Here is a 20,094-nt window from a genome sequence, read left to right as displayed (position 1 = left end):
CTTTGGGGCTTTTCTGATAGGCTCTTTCACATCTATTACAGTTTCCATTCAACCCTGGGGCAGAGGCAGTTTCATATTACACAAGAAGAGGTTTGAAGAAATGTCAGAGAGGAAGTTAGTCTCCCAGAAAGGCCATGAGAACTGTTTATGGAAGGCAACAGGTTCACGTTTCTGCAGTGTGGGCCTCTCCAAGGCACTAACCACTAATAAGATATATATCCCAGGGAAACTGAGTTAGATTCCTCTGTACAACATTCATGAGAAAAATAATGGCAAATGTAGGGACTGTGTTCACCTTGCTTACTATTGTATGTCCTCTGCCTCACTGTGTCTGGCCAGAAGAGGTGCTTCACAAATATCTGTAGAGTTGAAATGCATTGGAATATTGTTAAGAAAATAGGTAGCATTGGTAGTAGAATCAGATTTTGGAGACATAGGCAAATTCCTTATTTTCTTAAACTATTTTCTGAAGAAAGTATCAGATGTTCCTGGGGTAGTGATTTCGGAAGCTTTTTCCCTGGGGCATTGTCAAGGAACTTGGGAATTTGGCTGAAACTGATCTCTGCTAAGAGTTACAGAGGTCAGATTGGAAAATCTCACTTATTACATTTAAGGGTAAGCTTTCTCAAAGGAATTAATCCTTTTCCTGAAGCCTCTGATCCTTACTGATGCTGGCCACAAGGTACTAGATTCGGTAGACAAGTAGACAATTCAACTGTGACTATTGCTTTATTCCTCCTTGGATTTAAGTATAAATTTACCTTTTTTTGAATACGGTTTCACCAGTTATGGCTGTTTTGGATAATTACATGAAATGTCAAATAAAAATATAACAGTAATGTTACTGATGTCAAATAGTCTTATAAGTCAATGTTACAGCAGCGTTTAGTGTACCCTCAGATTTTTTTTAAAAACCCAAAACACTTTATTTTAATCAGAAAGAAAATAAGGTATGTCCCTGATGAAAATGACACACACATTTTTGTGCTTATTATTTAAAGAAAGGAGAAACATCTGAAATCTGTTTGCTAACTACAGTATAATACAAATTAGCCTGCAGGCACCGGGTGTGCTGTACCCTGTCTGCTTGCCAGCCCTGCTTAGTCCCAACGTATTAATGAGCAAGTGCAAGTATTTGAACAATCAGCGTTTCCGCATTTGCATGCAAACTCTCATGCTGTGTAATTATACACAGAGCTGGCACTCAAATTAATTAAAGCTGATTTCTCTGTGACTGCAACTGGTCATATCCTCAGCTTTGCCTTCCTATGAAGTCATCACTCTACATTCAACGTGACACTTCTGTCCCTGGCATTCTTAGTAACGCTAATGTTCGACAATTGTGAATCCGGCAATATTTTAGATTGCATCTGACAATTGCTGGGTGTTCTTGTACTTTTCCTCTCCTCCATTTTCCCCTCCTCTGGTATAAAGAACCGCTTTTGAAGGCTGGCTTTGTAATTATCTCAAATGATAATGCAAACAAATTACATACATTGTTTCAGTTGGTTTCCTCCCCCTTTTATGACTCCACCCACTTGATTAGTGCTTACAAACAATTCATCAAACTTAAAAAAATTGTTTGATACCAGCAAACAATTAGTTTTGATGGTTTTAGTCTTAATTTTGAAAAGGCTTTAACAAATGTTTTATTTTAATAGATAAGGATCTCATAATTCAGGATCAGGCAGATTAGGAGAGAAAAAATAGCAATGATTGCTAGATTTGATTAAGACTTTTTGAATCCTCATCAAACAGAGCGGTACTGCAACAGAGACTGTTATTTGCCAAAGAGATTCACACGCGTTAACTGCTATGGCAGAAGGCTTTCCTCAGCTATTTCACAATAAAGCCCATCTCCCTTTGGTTTCTCAGTTCCTCTGAAGGAACTGTTTCTGTGACAATTCCTTTGAAAAGATGTCTTTAGAGCAATTAAGATATCATTGCAATTCTCTTTTCATAAATTTAAATCTCTGAATACAGCTGGCTACTAAAAAAACATCATCCTGTAGGACCTGGGAGAGGGGCTGCTTGGACACGTTCTTCTGAAGTCACTCCTCACCACTCAGCCACGGTTTAGTACCGTCCTTGTTTTGCTGTCTCCCATTAGCCAGAAACTGCACAGACAGCTTTTGCAGGGACTGGATGGCTCTTTATAGAGCAAGTTCTCAACAGTTCTATCCCTCAAGTTCAAAATACTGAAATACACTGCCAAGATGGCCTCAAAAAGTCTACATTTGAAAGGACAGATGGAGAATGGAATCGCTTTGTAATATATATCCAGTGATCAAAACAAGAGATAATTGCCCTTACCTTATCAGTAGTACTTCTGGGTCCACACAGAACATCAATGAACAAGCTCCCTTCACGTTCCAATTGGCAGACAAGTGAGAAAGGAGTACTGAGCCTTTCCTGGGAGGCTTCTGGGAAGATCACCGTCAAAACACTATTATGATCCAAATCCTGCCCTTCTGTCTGGTCATGAATTTCCTATGCAGACAAGTGTCATACTGGCATGAATTCTGTTGCCAAGTACATTTTAAGAGGGGTGTGTGTGGCTGTGGTCATGTAGCTAGTTGCACCTGTCTCTAAACTCTCATAACCTCCACTGCTTTCAATATTTCGCTCAGGTACCCAGTGACTTTATGAGTTACCCACGCACTGGGACCGACTAACAGAGGTGTGGGAACAGTATCGAGTTAAGCAGCACGATCACTGTAGCACACAATGCTCACTGCTACTGGCAAATACCTATTTGCTGAATCAGGATGGGGCTGCATTGAGCAGGACTGGGCAGTTCTACCACTTTCTGTTTGTTTCCTTTTTAGAAACTCCTAATTAACCATTTAGGAAAAATAGATTCTTTTTGATATTTGTTCCTTAAAAATTCAGCTTTTTTAAGCATAGAGAAGTACTATATTTTAAACATTTTTAAAGCAAGCACTTGCAAGACAATATGCAAAGCAAATCAGAGTTCCCCAGTTAAATTGAACATCACTGCATATGCTCTGCATTTGGTCTTTAAAGTTTCTGATAGGAGATCAATACACCTGTTAGACATAATCCTTTTATTTTTTAAGAGAAAAGGATAATAGGAGAAGTGTTCTGTAAACTTCTTAAGAAAAGAACTCTTTTGCTCCTTAAGGAGAAGTAGACAGCTGACACTCAGTGTTTTTTTTTTAAATTAATGTTGGTATTTTAAAAAGTTGACTGGATACATATCTATATGCATATGTGTATATGAAATTCAGGTATGGAAGTGGCTAAGACAAGATTTTAGAAACATGCCAAAATTATGTTTTATTAATCATTCTCACATGATCAGAATAAAATCTAGAAAATATAGAGCTCAATAGATATAAATGGCATATTCTTTGACTTAAAATTTTCATCCACTTCATCAATGTTCACTGTGACCCCTCAATTCTTCAATTCCTCAGTGACATTTAAATCAAGCAAACTATTTTTTTTTGATTGATTTAATTTCAAGTATCAAATTTGGTATAATATCCTACCCAAAGCAGGTATTTCCTATATAATAATTGCCTTTTCTTTAACGTGCCTATCATCTAGCACAAAACTGATATGTAATAAAATTTTGCTAGGCAAATGTTTAACGGTACATTTATAACTGCACATGTGGACTTTATAGATGATATAAATCAACTAACTTACAAACTCTTGAAAGCTTCCTTCCTCTCAGAGCTTATACACAGTTTAAATATAACGTGAATGGTAATAATTTGCTAAATAAATTGAAATTAAGTAACTTTGAAGAGAATACATTACTAAGTCTCAGACAAACTATTTTCATTTTAGATCTTCCTTATTGTTGACCAGTATTTTCCTGAATTGTCTATTCTTTGGTATGAGTTTTTTTCTGAAGCTTCATGAAGCTTTGAGGGTAAATTTAATCCCTATTCCACATGAAAGTTATTCAACTATTTGAAAAATGGCTATCATTTTTCCCTAAGTCTACTCTTTTTTCAGACTGAACATCCCTTTAATCATTCTAATATGAGATGGCTTTGAAGGTTTCTCACCATATTGGATAGATTCCAGTTCATCTATGTATCTCCTAAATGTGGCATCAGAATTGAATTTGCTTGAGATGTGGTCTAATTATGCAAAGTACATGGGTACTGATGCCTGCCTTGTTCTGTACTCTAATAATTTGGAATTTTATGAAGGTAGGAAATATACTCTGAGGAGGGGTTGGCATATTATTATCTCCTTAGTTCTTAAACTTTTACAAAACTAAAATGTCTACATCTTTGTCATACTACCTCTGTTTAATCAAGTCCCTTGCCACTTGTTCTTGCTGCAGTTGATGTTTTGGATAGAAATAGTGGACTTGTATTTATGTATTAATGCTCAACTTTGGTCCTGGACCAATGGTTCTATTATGTGTGCATTTCTGAATCTGATTTTGCTATCCAGTGTCTTGGTTACTATGTTTCATTTGTGTCATTATTTAAAAGACATCTGAACAGCTACTATGGATCATGCACTATGTAAGGTAGTGATGATACCAGAAGCAAGGAGATTACCAATGTAATTATTTTTCATAGTCTTTCAAATCACAGGCCAAAAATAAAAAAAGTGCTGGTGCACCTCTCAGAGACTTCTCTTCAGATTGACCACGATCAGCCTTAGCTAATGGGGCTAAAATATAACACCTATCATTTTTATTGAGTACTTATTTAAGGATAGGTAAAAAAGCTCTTCATGTACATGTGTTACTTAAGAAGCACAACATCTTTATGACATAGATAGTTTTAATCCCACATTACAGTTGAGGGGATTAAGGCTCAGGAAGTTTATGCAACTTGCACAAATTCACAAAGCTGGTAAGTTGTAGGGCTTCAGTTTGAATCCCCAAGGTTCTGTGACTCCAATGCTCATTCTTAATCACTCTTAAAGGGGCAATTCTGCCAGTTTTGGAAACTGCCTAACCACCTTATAAACTAACTCTAACTTGTCTTCAAGAATGTATGAGGATTTTGATTAAAATACTTGCCAAAATTCAGTTATACTCTTTTTTAAAGAGTTAAAGTAAATCGGGGCTGCTTTGTTATCAATGAACCCATACTGATTCTTAATAGTCACTGCCATCTTTTCAAAATACTCACTTTTATTTTAATAATCTGTTCTGTTTAGCTGGGAGTGATGTCAAACTGATCGGTTTGCAGTTCTTAGAATCTTTCCTTCCTAATAAAATCAGCTTAGCGCTGACTCATATTGTTTTCTTGACTCTGCCCCCTTCTCTGTATACCTCAACAATAATTGGCAGAGTTTCCATGAGCACATCTGAAGTTTTCTTTCCTGAAATCATTTGGAGATATTTATGTAGCTACCTGCTTCACCTTCCTGGGGTTCACTTCCTGTAATGGGAATTATTAGAAGTAAAGTAAAGATTGAATTGTTCTGCACAAAGGCTTACATATACAACATACCTAAAAATATTTTTTTTGGAGAAAAATCTACTTGGTGGTGAGGGAAAAATGTTTCATGACAATGTTTTTATAAAACAGAAAAAAATCCAAATTCTTAGCCTTCAGGAGGAGAACCCTTACGTTTCACATGAATGATTCTTTTGTTAAGGAAAACAACTAGATAAATCTGGGTGAGGCACTCAGGTTGACAATGTCAAGGTCGTTCTGGACACAACCTGATGGGCAGTACCAGATAAAAGATAGACTAAATTTCTCTATAACAAATCATGAATATTTTAAAGTCAGTCTGGGAAACAAGACTTGAACAGGGGAAAAGGGAAGTGATAGTAAAAGTGTGGTGGTGTGAGGTGTTGCCCAAGAACATGACAGAGAGCCCAGGATTCAGCCAGGGAGAAATTCTGAAGCTGCTCACAATGAAATCTCAAAACATAGATGTGCTAGTCCAAAAATGGTAATATAAGACAGGGTCTTTTTCTTTGAGATGGAAATTTGATGGTTTTAGCCAATTTTGTAAAATATCTTTTTAGAAGAGGAAATAGCTTTTTTTTGGTAACTTTATTCCAGTTTGAGTGGATATTAGAAAATAATGATGTCCTTATCTTACAATATTCTGTTGATACTTTTCCCTAATTGTACTTTTATTATGTTGTGTTTTAAGAGCTGTATTAATTCTTTTATAGAATAGTACATATTTTTATTACATAAAAAGGCCTAATATTATTTCTGCTAGGTAAGCACAGAATGAAAAGAAGATATGTTATCAAGACAATGTAAAGTCCCCCAAATGTAAAAGATTTTTTAAAATCTTATTTTACTCTATCTAAAAAAGGCTAACGCATGATTTTCATATGAATTTCAGAGGAATAACCAAAGAATTAGGAGGAAATAAAGGCTTTTTGAGAAATTTTTTTTTCCAGAAGAACATTTTGGCTCTGATGGAGAGTATAAAATAACTTACATACTATAATGTTAAAAGGGATATGTGCGTGTGTGTGTGTGTGTGTGTATAACAGAAAACTTAAGATTCACAATTTTAATCAGTGCTTGAAAGTAAAAATCTGAGAATCGTTCTCTTTGGTAATATGCAGTATTAGAAGCATGAACACAGTAGTTTTATGCTAATGCATTACAGCTCAAGATGAACCTCACTGAAAAATTCAAGAAATTGACTACTGAATAGTTAGTTGCAGAAGAGCAATTATGGGACTTGGTCTAGTTTCATTATCTGAGATAAGTGAGAATAAAATGCAAAACTCAAGCATAAATGATGCAAGGCATGTTAGGTATGAGGTTTCTTTTTTGTTTTAATTATCTAAGTTTTCATGTTATTTTTAATGCTATTATTAATACAAATATTATTAATATGTGATCCTTCTTTTGATGTTGGCTATTTCCAAGAAAAATATTATATGGGCTTATCTATATTATATAATAATTCTAATAGCTAATTTTTTATTATTTGGTACGAGGTATTTGCAAAATATTTTATGCATATTATCTCATTTATTACTACCACAACTCTATGAAGTAGATAATATTATCATCTTCTTTTAACTGAGGAGGAAACTGGAGCACAGAGAAGTTAAGCAACTTGTCCAGGTCACACTGTTAGCAAATAATTGAGCTATGAGTGAAACTCAGGTAGAATCTGGAAACTACATGTCTTTATTAATTTATTTGCATCTATTGCATGCTTTCTTTATGTCCCCACTATGTTTTTAAGTGTTTTTTTGTATGAGGGCATAGATCATATCCTAATTTATTTTGTAGTGCTAAGCAGTCCTTAATATCCCATCCAAAGTGAGTACAAAATATATTTGTATCTGTTAGGACTCAAGGGTCAACTTATAGCATTGTTGTTGATTTCATTGTCAGAGCTGACTTCTGTCTCATTTGTATCACCTATATCTTTTAAATATGCATATATATTTGCTGTTCCTATTTATTTAAATATCTACTTATATCCAGGGCCAAGCTTGGTGTCAGAACACTGAACACAGTAGGTGTCAAGGAATGTTTGTGGAATGAATCAATAACCGGGGCCAGTCCTTATCTTTCTGCATCAATTTTTGACACGTAATTTTTCCTGTCAGGCACCAATTTGTCCCCTGCTGAGGGAAAGCATAGTATTGCCTTCTCTAGACTGTGTAGCAATGTTTTCCCTGTTTACTAATGTTTTCCCTATTTACTAAACTAAAATGGTAAGGAAACATGAGTTTCTCTGTTCAAGCAATGAGCATTTTTGACGAATAAATGTTAAAAATACTGAATCAACCACCTTCGTCTTGGACTATCTCAAAGAGAAGTTGCTCACAGTTTGCCCACCTTACCTGTGATAGGTGGTGCACAATGCCATTGTCCCTAAATACTTTGTTATTCAATAATCTGACCCACAGTCTAAATAGAGAAGGAAGCCATGTTTCCACCCCAGCAAAGACCTGAGAAGGAGACTAAGTCAAATGCAGCCTAATGCATTGGTAGAATACTACTCTTTCCTCTCTTCATTCACTCATCTGACGTTTACTGAATAAATGACAGACTCAATACATGATGGCATGGGGAGGGGTGAGAAGCTGCAGGTGAGCTTTGAGATGGCTGCAGAGAGCAGGGCACCTTTGAGTGGAGTGCTGGGATTGAGGCTCAGTCAAGAGAGGGGACATCAGCAAGCTCACAGTATGAAAAGCATAAGGAAGACCAACCGCATGGGGCACGTGGGCAAGCGACCACTTTGACAATTTGAGTTCAGTGAGGCAGAAGTTTCTTGGAGGAGAGGGAGAAGAATGTGGGAGCAACACAGTCCTTGATAAAAACAAAAGCAGCAGGAGACCTGCCCTTTAGGTCTACCTCTGTCATGACCTCAAGTCACGGCCTTATGAAAGGCCTTCACACCAGGAGTGCCAAAATCAGATGCCTAAAAAGGCCAAGCAAGTAAAGATTAGTGAGTGAGGACTGGGAATAAGGCTACAGGAAGCAGTGGCACTGTGCTGCCATGGTGGGCATGGGCCCGGTGTTATCCGGTGGTTCCAGAAATTTCAACTATTCTAGGTAAGTCATGAATCCTTTTTTTTTTTTTTGAGAGGTATCTCTCATATTTATTGATCAAATGGTTGTTAACAACAATAAAATTCTATATAGAGGGGTCAATGCTCAATGCACAATCATTAATCCATCTCAAGCCTAATTCTCATCAGTCTCCAATCTTCTGAAGCATAACGAACAAGTTCTTACATGGTGAACGAATTCTTACATAGTGAATAAGTTCTTACATGGTGAACAGTGCAAAGGCATTCATCACAGAAACTTTCGGTTTTGATCACATGAATCCCTTTTTTTTAAATGTGAAATCTCGAATTTATATTGTGTTGACAACAAAGTGAATGTTTTATTAAGTATTATACTACCAAAAAAATATGCCTGTTACCACTCTACATCTCTGATTTTAACTCTTTATTCTGTAAAGTCACATGAAAATACTTTATCTTCCTGCAAAGATTATTAGAAAGATCAAATCATCTTGTAAATACTTCAAAAATCACAATGTGCTATAGTAACTGAAATATCAGGTATATTATCATTAATGTCACCAATTCTCATTTTTTTTAATAAGCTGATTTGTGTCTTACTGATGTTTCCCCATCTCTATTTATCTAACAGGAATCCAAAAAGCTACATGGCTACCATAGCCTGACTTCAAAGCAATCAGTCCAGCACTGCTGACTGCAGGGTGGAGGCTGGCCAAGGCTTCTGGTATCCCACCTGATTTAAGTTATCTGAGTATCAGCTCTTCCTTTGGACAGGATGGGCATAAACACTTTTAAAATACTTTATCTAATTCGAGTAAAAAATATATATATAAAAGCCATTTTGCCTCATTTCTCCTTACCTCTAAATAATTAAATGTCTAAAAAAAGAAAACTAAGTGTAGACATTACCCAAACATATTGGTATGAGCTATCATAATACTCTCTATTTTTAATTTATTATTTCTTTTTGACAGAGTAGAGATTCTCATGTGCTTACAGAGTTTTTGGCCAAAGCGTTATTTATCCACACTCAATTTGTAGGCTAATGAAAATAAGCAGAGCCTGATACCCATAAATTCTAAAGATGGAACCTAGGACCAACGATAACAATTAGATGTTGGCAGGGCTCCCCATTTGAAGTTGCAGAATCTCTTTCTTTCCCTTTCAGTCTTTAAACAGGTTTCATTTTATTTGTCTGTTCCTTGTGTGGTCCTGCCAAACAGTGGCCTCTCAAATTTGCTGCTGCCCGTCCTTCCTTGCGCTGGATGGGAAGTATGTACAGTCTTCACTGAATGCATTTGAATGCTCTGTGCCATGTGTGCTCTTTAAAAAAACCAAAAATCTCATATGCATCCCATAAATTTTACCCTGCTGCTGACTGGAACTTCTTCCGAGGCAGCACCAGCACAGCCAGGTCTTCCCTAAGTGCTTCTGTAAAGACTTTATTTCAGCAGCTGTGGTTGAGGCTTCCACTGCAGGCAGCCCAGTAAAGTTTAGATTAAAAACGGGAAATAACCCTCTTGAAGTACAATTCTGAGTGTACCAACCAGCATGAGTGAAATGAATCACATGTTTCCTGTAGGTGACATTTTGCTCTATGACTTAAGGAATCTCAGCAGGAAAAGTGTAGGTTTGCCTAGAGAGGAGGGTAGGAAACATTTACAAAGAAATGAAAAACCTATAAGTGAGGAAGGCAGGTTGCCAGGTCTGTGATTTTTAACTAGGAACATTCAAAAACTGGTCCCTCTCTATTGATAGCCGAAACAACCTTTTATACTCCCTAGAACTGGGGCTGCAACTCCATTTCATCCTCTCAAAATAGTCCTGGATTTCATGATGAATAAAAGTTGGGTACTGAATTTTACATTCTGAATGAGAGTCAAAATGAAGTGAATATTGGAAAGATCAAATCCATGGTGTTTGCTGCTGGTAGTCCAGGTCACAGTGAAAGAGTATTACAAATACTATATATCAACTTATTTCTCTTTTGCTTTGTCCTCCTACTTCCATGAATAAGTTAGAGTCAAAGAAAAATTGGGGACAGAGTTAGAAGAGTCTGAGATGTTGGGGAATGGAAGAAATAATGACAGAGTTTGAGTTTCTGGTATCTACAAGAGACAGATCTCATCCAAAGATTGGTTCTTATCAGTAAAACGAAAGGGTGTTGTGTTTGTGAAAACTCCAGGACTACTATCCTCAAGAGAGTTGCAAAATCATAATCTGATGGAGTTTTCGGGAATCTGTAAGATCAAATCAGTCAAAAATACTTACGCAGCGTAGGTCTCAAACAATCGCTTCCTTCTTGCCTTTTGATCATCTCCCCTCCCATTCCATACATGGGAGCCACTTCTAAAGTTCCATTCCTCCATTCTGTCACCCATAAGGCCCCTCTCCACAAGCTCTTGCAGGTGGGTGGAATGGGATGGCAGAACTAACAGGTTTGGGCGTGGTGTGGTTCTTGTCATAGTGTCAAGAGGTGCACAGTCATTTGTTTTTAACTTCTGCATTTACATCTCAAAATGAGGATGTGCAACATATGTTGAAAATATGAGGACCCACATTAAAGTTTTCAAATTTTCCCCTTTTACAGAGAGATCAATTGTTGGATTTCTTTTCCTGGTTGACTGTCTCTGCTACAGATCTGGGAACTTCTTAAGAAAGACATGGTATTGTATATTTCTGAAATCCAGAGGTACCTTAAATATAGTCAGTGCTTAACAAATCTTTATTGAATAAAGAAACAGATCTTAAAAATTTAGTATCTTCTTAGATGCTCATTTGACATAGTTACAGGTTAGAGATAAGGGAAAAATTATGGTAACCCAGGGAAAGGAACTAGGCAGACTTATGGTGTAAACTTAGTTCTAAGTCAGACTGAGACTCACTATAAGAGGAAGGCTGACAAATATGATACTTTAGTTACAATCATTAGCCAAAGTAAACTACTGTATTTCCTTCATATTAAAGGCAATATTTGAAAGCATTATGTATAAGGCAATAGTTTTTAAGCTTCTGAGGGCTCTAAATCCTCTTAGGGATCATTGGAAAGCTATGACTCTCTCCTGACCAAAACAAAAAGAAATGCACATTCAAAAATCTGTTGGGAAAAAGAAAACAAAATCCAAATCCAAAAACCAGCAACTTTGTTCATAAACACCCTGAAGCATGAACAAACCTGTATTCCAGGTTAAGAATCTTCCTAAAGGCAAAGCCCTTGAATGGTTACCTTCAAGGTCCAGAGAGGGCTTTCAAGAAGAGGTTTATTTTAAGGTTCAGAACAATAGAAGTCCACACGGCATAATCACAAATTCCATCCATTCCAAAAGACTGAACTTAAAGAAACAAATATGCACATGGAGCTGCTCCCTCTCTGAGGAGGTAATGGAATTTTCACACACACCCCACAGGGCAGAAGTCAAAAGTGCTTGTTTAAGCCAGATGACACACAGTATTATGGCCACGTCACACTGTCCTCAAACCCAAAGAGAGACACACAGTGGGTTCACTGTGCTGAAATACATTAAACCTAGCAAAGGTATGGGATTTGCACCCTGGAAGCTTCACGTAAAGCTAAAGATATTTCCTAAACAAATTGAAAGAAAAATTATTGTCATCAATCCCTCTCTGATTCTTTAAAATATGTTTTTCCCTTGGACCTAAAGTTCCAAGCTGATTACCAGTCATCATTCCCTGAGATTTGAAGGCCAAGGAAGAACTCGCAAGAAAAGCAATTCACATTTCAGTTGTCCTTTCTGACCCCTCACCTTCCATCTTCCCAGCAACCACCCCCTTCCCCAGATAGTTTCCTCCTTGCAATGGCAGAGAGCGATATTGAACTTTCTAACTGAGCCAACTGCAGATTGCCAAACTAGAATCTGGAAGGTTGCTTTTTAAAATGCTTTTGTAGCCAAACAGATGTAGTTCTAAATTTTACTTCATTCACTGGCTTCTCCTCCACTATATTTAGGATTCATTGCTCATTTTCTTATCATTTTCCATTTCATTGCTTTTGTTTCACATTTGAGTAACTGTAGGTCAAATGTACTCCAGACTATTCTGTTGAAGACGTGTTAAAATCAAATAGAAACTGTATGATTAATGATATGAATCAACTGTTTTTTAAAAACAGGGAAGTAAATAAGTGCATGGCAAAGCCCCACCTGCTTGCTGCTGTTGTGGTGCTGTGCCTATCACGAGGAAAACAATTCCCCCTTCTCAAGACTGAGACTAAAATTAGGCCCCACCTGCAAGATGTTAATGAAAAGTTACACAGCTGCATTCCAGAAACAAGTTACCCAGATTGCTTTTGGAAAGCTCTGTGTAAAAGCAAACTTGTTAGCTCTTTGCCTAATTTCCAAAATGTAGTATTAATTTTAATGGCAATTATTAGCACAATAACCAACTGATAAGGAATCTCAAAATAGATCCAATATTATCAGATAGGAAATACACTATAATTTTATCCACATCCTTCTGGTTTAACCCCTTACTCAGAAATGCATACTTCCTGTCTCTTTTTTGGCACTTGTGTTCAAACGGAAGGCAGAACAAGTGAAGTCACTGGAATAGGCTGCAAATAGTTCCAGTTTGCACGGGGCTCCCCTTTTCCACATGCTGCTTAGTGGGAAGAAGAATGGGAAGCACATGCTTCCTTTGCCCTTGATTCCTTTTGCAGATTCTCAAGCTTTCTTTGGAAGAGAAGCCTCAAATCAAAACCAAGTCACATTAGATTCACATCCACCAATTTCTTGCAGATTTAAGATAGAGCAGCAGTTGTGCACTTTCGTCAGAGAAGGGGATCGTCCCGTTCCATTTCCAGGTCAAGTCTACACAGCTCCAAGAATTCTATGGGCCAAGCGGCCCAGTTTTGATCCTCATTACTTTTCCAGATCACGCTGTAGTGCTTATCCTTGCAGAGAAAGATGTATTATGGTTTAATTATTTACTAAATTAGGTGTGTCAAAAATTTAAAGAAGCTGCCATTTGGGGATGGAAAATCTCTGCCTTTTAAAAACCTCAGCCTTGGGAAAAATTCCTCTTCACCATATCCTTTACCTACAGTTTAGTCTTACCAAAGAAGCAGGATATGCCTACAACTGTTCAGATTTTATCCATCTTCCCAGTGTTGCATGTGTTGTATAGATTCTTAATATTTCCACAATTACACTTTCTTAATGGCTCTTTGAAACGATTAGAAAAAAGAATGTGTCGAAGTCAAATAGGCTCAATTAGAACTTGAGCAGCAAATTCAGTTTCTGTTAGAGATTAAATGATGAAGAAAATAGCAATGCTAACAAGGAGGCTGCCTTTCCTGACCCTATCTGATTTCATTAGCCTAATTTATGCTTATTAATTAATGGTCTGATGAGATCATCAATGTTAAGTGTGCCGGGCTCATGATGGCTGCTTTTGGGGAATATGATGGTTGCATTTTCAAGACTTCTATGTGACCCTCGGATGAGATTCCTGTATCATTTCCGTTTTAGGCTGCTGCCCTACTCGATCAGTGTATCCAAACCACCTGTGAATGCAACACTGCCAGAATAAACATTTTGTTTACTACACAGTCCTGCTTGCAACTGTCAAAGAAATATAAAAGGAGATTTAAGTTTTCATTCCTAGATAGTGAACTCCTGATTGTTTCTACAGTGCAGTCATTATAGACTCTGCTGCCCCCTGAGCTTGAGCAACTCTCGTGCGCGTTGTTAACAAAGGGCTGCGGATCTGACCGTGTGGGAGTGGACTGGGCAGCTTAGATAAATTTCATTCACTGTAGGAGCCCAAGGGAACAGGGCAGCCGGCGGCTGCGCTGACTCGGTTCATGGTGTAACTTTACACTGTTTTCCCTTTAAATCGCTACTAATCCCTTGGGTTTACATGTTTTTTGGGGCTGCATCAGAGAGAAGCTGTGTGAAATTGCCTGAAAACCTCCTTATAAATAAGACTTAGGATATAGACCAGCTCTGTTGATGAAGAGACTGAGAGAAATGCCCTTGAGGGCCCCAAGAACCATTTTACAAGGCTCCCACTGAGACTTTTTTAGTCTTTATCTAATGACTGCTAAAGAAAAAAATTACTAAGTAGGTTAAAATCTCACTTTCTCTCAATGCAGTTGGAAACAGAACCTTAACATTAGCATAAATCCTGTCTACATATTTATTAACCAATATTGCTTGTATAATCTTGATCTTTTCTTCCTAGGAAATATCTTAACTCGTTTTGCCAAACAGAAGAAGAAAGCAAAACAAAAACAAAAACAAAAACGGAACTTGGAACTCGGATATCGGAACACTAGACTGAGATTCCAGGGACTCTGGATTTGTTTCCTCAACTCTGTGCAGGGCACCAGTGTGGGCTATTGACATGTTTCATCTTCTTAGGTCAATTCTTTGAAGTGTTATTGTTCTATTCTAAAGATGAGGAAACTGAGGCTAGTAAATGGCAAAACCATTCATTAGCATGGGAGTGTCCTACTTTAAAACGATCATGACTTCTGTCTTACTACCCACCAGAGAAGCTAGAGGAAGTGCCCCTACTAGCAAAGAGGGCATGGAAAGACAATAGGAGAACACTCTTCCTTATTCCTTGGGTCCCTCATTGTCACCAGTGGGCCTTTCACATTCACTCTTTATGCTGCTGTAAATTGGCCTGACTCCTATCCTGTTTCTTTTATGGAAACACTAAGTCCTATTACACCTCCCATTTCCTAACACTCTGACCTGTCCACCCCACCCTGCCCTTCTTCAGTTTTCCTACTCTCTAAATCCTCCTACAAACAACCATTTGGAAACAATTTTGAGGTCCACCTACTTTCTTGTGCATCTGTCTTTTGTAATTTAGAGGTTTGGGACTGTGTTTTTTCTACTTGTCATGTTTATGCCTCATACTCTGTGAGTACCTAATAAATGCTGAATAATAGCAGCTTTACGATGGTGCAGAACTAGAAACACAGGTTCTTATATTTAGTATTTCATCACCAGCAAAGAACATTTATTCACTGTCAGCACGATGCTAGGCACTAACCGAAGTTAATTACTGAAACTGGGCTCCTGCATTTGTACACAAGGGTATTTTACTTTTCTGTCTTGTTTTCTTAACCAAAAACAATGGGATCATCCCTGAATCTTCTCATTGAATCCACACCCTCCTGAAGATAGAGGCTGGTACTTTTCTGTAAAAGAGGGAACCAAGGTATGGAGTGTGCTGAGTGAGAACTCTCTTATGTCAGTGATGAGAGCCTTATGCAAAATCAGTCTGCTTTGCACACATGCCTTTGTGTCTGCGTGCCAAAGGAAAGAATGGACAATCTGAAATATGTATTTCCTAAGAATAATAGAAATACCTCTGTGTTCATGCTGTGTCTAAACAATCAGAATAAATTGAGACATTTAAAATGGATACTTTAGGCCAAAGGTACATTTGCTTGTAATATCAATGTAATTGTTGTTGGTAGGCTTTCTTAAATAATGATCTCAGTTCCATTTCTTTTGCTTCCCTGTGTGGACAGAGGCTAGAAATACACAGTAAAAAATAAAAGGCCACTTGCAGACTTGAGACATGTTAATTCAGGAGCAGATCCACGGTACTATCTTTGATTTTTTTGTGTTCTCCATCACTAATTCAGTAAACATTTATCAAATTCTACCTGCCACATTCTTGGCTTTACGCTTATAGTGGAGCTCACATTCCAGTGTAGAGAAAGACATATAAACAAGTAATTAATAAAGTATGGTGTGGTACAATGGAAATAAGTCCTACAGGAATGATAAATTCTTCCTATGTGCTCTGAGAAGGCGACATGTGGGAGGTGACATTTCGACTATGTCTTAAAGATGAATAGTTGTTCCCTGTCAGAAGGTGGGGAATACATCATAGGCAAAGGAAACAGCAAGTGCAAAGACAGAAGTCAGGGGAAAAGGGTAGTATAGTGCATCTATTACATAGGGTATCTGGTAAGAACTGGTAGAAAATGATGTTGAACTTCTTACGGTGATGGGCCTTCTGGTATCATCTGGCATCTGGTATCATCTGGGCATCAGGAAGTCATGAAGAGTTTTAAGCAGAAGAATAATACGATTGCTTTTATTCTCTAGAATGATAATTCAGCATAAAGAATGTGTTGGCAGTAGTTGACTCAGATAAGGGTGATTTTTTAAATGATTTTTAGTTAAGGAAAAAGGAAATGAGAGATTTTAAACACTTGAGAAGTGCAAAGAAGATGAACAAAGATGTAACTGAGAGATATTTACAAGGTAGGAATAATAGGACTTGATAATTAACACCGTGTGTGGGAGAGGGAGGTCACCTTGAATGGTTGTCTAGATAGCTGTGTGCTGGGGAAGCAAGACTAACATCTTGCTGGACTCCCAATATTTGGAACTTGCACTGAGTCATTCTCATATTAATTAATTCACATCTCACACACAATAACAATGTGACATAAACAATAGGTATTTTTTCCCCCTATTTTATAAGAAGCTCAGGAAAGGTGAACCAGTTGCCTAGTGTCACAAGTAGAACACAACAGAGTCAGGATTAGGACCTGAATCTTCTAGAAGGTCAACACGTTCCCCACGCATTTCCACCTTCTTCAGGCAACATTACTGAAACTGCCACGTTAAAACCCTGATGTGGATTTTGAATCAAAGTATATAATCAATTCGATTAATGAGTGATATGACAAATTTAAAACTTTCATTTTGAGTGAAATCAATTTTTTTTCTAAAACTTTCAGGGCTGGTTAAATGCCAAGAGAAATTTCTTTTTGCTTGTTCATTTTTTGCTGGTAGACAACAATATAGACAATGAGCATAAACTTCTGTTAACTGGTTTGCAGTAAAGATTGATATCTCTTTGCTAAGGAAAACTTTTTGTCATGAAGGAGACTGCTAGAGAAGAGACGTAATACATACGTAGAAAAATGTAGGTTTTCAAATAACTCATCACTTGATTCCAACTTATTGAAGATTTGACTTTCAATTTTTCAATATTGTGGATTCAGAATATTTAGAACAATATATTATATAAATATGTCTTTAAAGTGAGCTGAGCAAAATTTCTTTTTTTCCTAACAAGCACGGTGGGCTTTTATTACATAATAGTTTATTGGACGGAAAAAACTGAGCTGTGCTTTTTGTGTTGAGGCCAACTTAACTTTCCTTGATCATTTCTACTTTTCACTTAGGTTATCGCAATCGCGTATGGTAGATGCATACTTCCCAGTGTCTTCTTTTGCTTTTGTGCTGATTTGGGAAGGTATTTGTTTGCATGAGCTATACACCTGGCCTGAAATCTGTGAGAAAATAGGATGAAAAAAAATGACATGGCCTCCAGCAGTTTCTTCTCTCTTTTTCATTTCATCTTTTTTTTTTTAATTTTTCATATGAAACATTTTCCTGCAAGGATCTTCTATATACGATTAGAAGATGCTTTTGATATGTAGATCAAGCAAAATGGTAAATACATAGCTTTCTCTTTTCAAACATTCCCTTATTCTACAATGTGCCTGTAAGTGTCACTTTCTTTGATTTCCATGAAGCCTGCCCTTGGGTTTGTATTGTAACTTGGTATCTTTCCATTGTTCCTTACCACAAAAATTCCTTTTAAGAAACTACATTCAGAATTTAATCCATCAAGCTTTTGCTCCTCTTTCTCCGCCTTCCTTCTGGAAGATTTAGTGACTAAGTCTTTGCTTTGATTTTTTTTCTCTGACTTTGAGGGTTCTCACTTTCTTGCCTAATTGCTACAATCTGGTGTCCCCATTTGCCTGGGAGTAAACAAAAACAGAAACAATTGGTGAAAAGACACAGGCTCACAAGCACATGTGCCTGACTAGTTGATGGATGGCAAGGTCTGGCTTTCAGGAATGAAATCTGTCTACCGCACTATGCAACCTCAGTTTCAGGGTGGGCTCTATGCCAGGCATAGTGGTAAATGCGGAAAGTAAATGCTAAATGCTAAAAATCCTTCAGCCAAACGATGAGGCAGGCCTTGTTATCATCTACATTGGTTTCAGATTAGGGAATTAAATCTAAAAGAGATGAAGTATCTTTCCACAAGGTCATTCAATGAGTAAGTGATAGGACCAGACTGTAAACCCAAGTTTTTATGACTTCAGTGACTGAATTTAAATGGCTAATTTATATTTGTTTTATCTGAAAGCCTCTTAATGCTTTTTCTGGTTTGCAGAAGAGTTTTCTGGTTTGCAGGGGTAGATTATCATTATACCATTGCTTAAATTCTAATACTCCACAGAATATATTTCCTCTGATGCCTGTGGACTTGTTAATCTAAAAATAGGGAAAATGGAAAAGTTGCCAAGGTCACCCATTAAAAAAAAAGAAAAGCAGAAAAGAAAACATATAAATGTATGTATTGTATAGCAAAATGTTAAAAGTTGAGCTAGATTATAAGCATTGTTTAATACTGGCTCTGATTCTCTATTGGCCTGTCTTATTTAGTTTCCTACAATACTGAGCAGTACACAGAAATGATCATCAGGCATATTCTTTACTTTGTGTTAGTTTGGCTGATACACTATTTTGCAAAATACAAATACTATTTTGAATACAAATAGAAGTAACTTGACATACCAGCAATACAATTCCTCTGAGCTAAACATTAAGTATACATAATTTTATTTATTCCCAAGGCGAGAGAGGTAAACACTACATGGATTTTTAAAAATCAAAACATTAAAGTTTTAAAACTTTCTGTTAAAGAGATTCATTAGACACAAAACATATTTTAAAATATAATTTTATCCAAATTGTATTCAAATGTTAAATTTTGCAACATTGCCAGGCCTCTAATTATTTATCAGATTCACTTACCATGGGTCATTGCTTAAAAGGTCAATATGATGATTTGGTGATTTTAATGAATAAAGTGTATCCCCCCAGCATGCGTTCATCCATAGTCACTGCCAATTATAAATATTTAATTCAAGCATTATATATTCACCTCTATTAATAGAAGGCACTGTGTTATGCTCGTTTGGAAGAATAACAATTAAAAAAACAAGTAAATTAATTAAATTTAAATTTAATCAAATTAAATAAAAAATAAGCAATAAATAATGGTTTCTGTTCCCTGGCAGCTCACCTTCTAATAGTAAGGATATCTATTAGGTTATATGCAAAACATATTATTATTAGATGTGCCTAAATTCTATTGTCAGAGTACAGAAGAGTGAGAAAGTAATTCTGACTAGAGGAATACAAGTTTCCTAGAAGAGAAGGGATTTTGGTGGGTCTTGAAAAATGGATGGGATTTCCAGAGGTAGGTCTGATTCTGAAGACAAATACTGGTTACTTTAAGATAAGATAGAATTCCTCTGTTAAGTATGGTTTTTGTCTCATTGAAAAACAAACAGATAAATTTCTTTTCTTTTTTTTTTATTAAAGTATCATTGCTATACAATCTTATGTTGGTTTCAAATATACAACACAGTAGTTCAACCCATATTATGAAATCCTCACCCCCTCCAGGGAGGTCACTATCTATCAATGTAGTAAGATTTTACAGAATCATTAATTGTATTTCTGTGCTGTACTACCGTCTCCGTGATCAACCAATATTGTGATTGCAAATTATTGCGCCTCTTAATCCCCTTT

General features: G+C 36.8%; 1 protein-coding gene and 1 long non-coding RNA gene across 14 annotated transcripts in view; one reads left to right on the top strand and one right to left on the bottom strand.

The window, feature by feature from the left end:
* Positions 1-10,859, bottom strand: part of ADGRL2 (adhesion G protein-coupled receptor L2) — a 261,756-nt gene extending 250,897 nt beyond the window's left edge. For 8 of the 13 annotated variants that reach the window (XM_073234182.1, XM_073234180.1, XM_073234181.1 and 5 more), the window contains exon 1: positions 2,314-2,678. The gene's annotated coding sequence lies outside the window, so the exon portion shown is untranslated. Of the gene's footprint in view, positions 1-2,313; positions 2,679-10,750 lie in introns of those variants that run through there. The other 5 variants (XM_073234186.1, XM_073234185.1, XM_073234187.1 and 2 more) reach the window with 2 other exon arrangements.
* The window catches only part of LOC108393041 (uncharacterized), a 165,292-nt gene that overhangs the window by 73,624 nt on the left and 71,574 nt on the right, over positions 1-20,094 (top strand). The gene's annotated exons all lie outside the window — the stretch shown is intronic.

This window comes from Manis javanica, chromosome 4 (genome assembly GCF_040802235.1).
Source record: "Manis javanica isolate MJ-LG chromosome 4, MJ_LKY, whole genome shotgun sequence".
NCBI classification, from domain to species: domain Eukaryota; kingdom Metazoa; phylum Chordata; class Mammalia; order Pholidota; family Manidae; genus Manis; species Manis javanica.
The sequence above is the reverse complement of the archived record's forward strand: the minus strand, read 5'-3'. Positions and strand labels throughout refer to the sequence as shown.